The 2500-nt window shown below is 61.0% G+C and overlaps 1 pseudogene; it reads left to right on the forward strand.

Moving 5' to 3' along the window:
• Positions 1–2500, forward strand: part of LOC147038957 (28S ribosomal RNA) — a 7917-nt pseudogene that overhangs the window by 3173 nt on the left and 2244 nt on the right.

Genomic DNA, 2500 nt, shown 5'->3' on the forward strand with positions numbered 1-2500 from the left:
CGCTGGTAACGGCCATGGCTAGCATGGACGGCTAACGCAGTCAGCCTAGGGGGGGCAGATGCCCAGCTTCCCCCGACCCGTTGGGACAAGGTTTGGCCAACTCGGACGGTTGTTCTCGATTGGTTGGCGTGCAGACTACAGAAGGGGCTGCACGTCTTGGGTGACCTTCTGGACCCGAAAGGTGAGACTTGTCTCCCTGAGCGCTACTGAAGCAGCAGTAGTGTCTCGGATTCTGCAGTAGGATGACTACCTATGAATTAGGAGGAAGGGCGATACCGAACACTACGAGAATCCTGGGGCCGCCGTCTGAACCCGGCGACGGTACTCATGTAGCTCCCTCTCCCCGGTTGCCTGTCTGATCCCGGCGGGCTCCGAGTACCCCATTTCCTATCTGACCGACTGGCAATCATGACCTGCCTTGGTAGGGCCCCCATCGGCCTCGGCTTGCCGACACTGGTGGACGGTTCCTACCCACTGCGGGTCGCCCTCTAGCACCTTGCAGGCTGGCTTGTGCGCTCGCTCGGCGCCCTGCTGGTACGCCTGGTGTGGCTGAATGGTGGCGAGACTGAGATGAACCGAGACGGTACTGATGCCGTTACGCATAGTGATAATACACAAAGGCTGGTTGTGGCGCCTTCTGTCGAATGTGATTTCTCAAATCCTAGCGAAAGCGCAATACTGTGAAGCCTGGGCAGCCGTGATGCGTGCCGGTCGCTGGATGGCTTTACGGGGAGTGAGCTCGGCATCTCTGATGGGGGCCTCTCCCTAGTGGGTCAGACTGTGGACTGGCTTTGGTTGGGGGCAGGCCTTGATAGGTCGTGCCGGCTGCTGCCCGGGTTTGATTCTTAGTAGAAGTCTTGAAGGGAACGGTGACTGAGCTCTGGTTGAGCCGAGCTGCCCAGGATTGCGGACCTGGGTTATCAAGAACCGCGGAGGCACGGCTTAATGGGGGGTCGTGGCTGCTCGAGCGACCTCATCTTCACGTGCTTGAGGTTGGGTGCGTGTATGGCGTGTGATCAACCGCCTCGGAGGCCATGGGGACCAACTTTCGGGGTTTGGCTGAGGGTCCTCGAACGGCTGTAGTCATGTCTACAGACCATGTTGCGAAAACTCCTTTGGTTCGGAAGTCCGTGTCGCAGCTGCACAGAGTCGGAGTCACAGTCAGTCTGGCCGGTGGAGCGGGTGGACCCAGGCTGGCGAAGCTCCTGACAACTCCTCAGTGGCACTGGTGGCCGCCGTCGGTCTGGTTATGAGAGTATGGGCGACGGATGCTATGATGGTGCCACAGCTTGTTTCTGGGAGGGCATTTTGACAGAGGTGCCTGTGGTATGTCTGTGCGGGTGTGAGTCGCCGGCGTATCACTGACGAGTAGGGTTGCCCGACGCGTGTCGGGTGACGAAACGAGTGAGGTGGATATGGAAGTCCCTGTGTGACGGCAGGCAGTTTGTAGGGTGAGTGAGACACCTTGCGGCTGTTGCGCTGGTCAAGGAAGCAGGTCAGAGCCTGTACTGACCGAGTCTCCTGCTTCATCCAACTTGGCCGGTTTTGAACGCTATGCTCGTGGTCGAGTCCAGGCAGGACTGGGGGTCTGGCCCCTCAGGCTGGGCTTCGGCCGGGAAGCAACTGATGAGGCTGTCTGCCACGTGAAGGGTGCGTGGAGTCGATCCCAGGGTTCTCAAAGGGACGGGGCTTGATAGCCGGGTCTGCTGGGAGGCTTGCCGGAGGGTGGGCTGAACAGTAGCTGGCGGTCGCTTACTGGCCGTGCGGGGGCTTTCGACTCGGTTTCCCATTGTCATGGCCTGTGTGTAGTGGGAAGCTAGGCGTACTGGACGCGTGAGGGTGATTCGTCGCCCGTGTGGGCTGCTCATCGGGGTGGGCTGCGGTGGCACCGACACCGAGCTCGCAGTCGCGGGATTGGATTGTGGAGAGGGACTTGTCTCTATGACCCTGCCTTTCTTGCTATGGATTCTCTCATCCATGCTTTTGAACGCTTGTGCCGCTTCTTCTGGGGCGAAGGCCGAATTCGCTGCGGCGCCTGCCATGCTGGGCTACTCCAGATGGGCTGCTTGATGAGGGGACTTTGTCCTGCTCAGGATGGTGGTCCGCGGGACAGGCCGGTGTGGGTGGTGGTAGCCAGGAGGACGTTGGTGAAAGGGGAGGCGACAGGTGGCGCGAAGCAGTGGTTGTCCCGGCTCGTCCGCAGTCGGGGGGCCATTGCCTAGCATGCGCGCGGTGGCGCGCGGGGCCTTGGCTGTCTGTCGTGGTTCCCAATACAGGTTGGTGGGCCTGGACACCTCATTGGTCTCTGTGGATGTGGAAGATCCCTGGAGTGTGGTACGGTGCGAGGGTCTGCCCGGACGGTTTGCGGGTCACTGTGGAGATGGACCGGGGCGGTGTGTCGTTCAGCGACACTGGGGCACCGTCCCGGCTGCTGTTGCGGGTCCGTCAGTCGTCCCGGCTGGCGGCTTGCTGGTGGCTTTGCCTGGGATGCCTTGTGGGC

Source organism: Syngnathus leptorhynchus, unplaced genomic scaffold (assembly GCF_054491065.1).
Source record: "Syngnathus leptorhynchus isolate UIUO unplaced genomic scaffold, UIUO_Slep HiC_scaffold_25, whole genome shotgun sequence".
Taxonomy (NCBI): Eukaryota; Metazoa; Chordata; class Actinopteri; order Syngnathiformes; family Syngnathidae; genus Syngnathus; species Syngnathus leptorhynchus.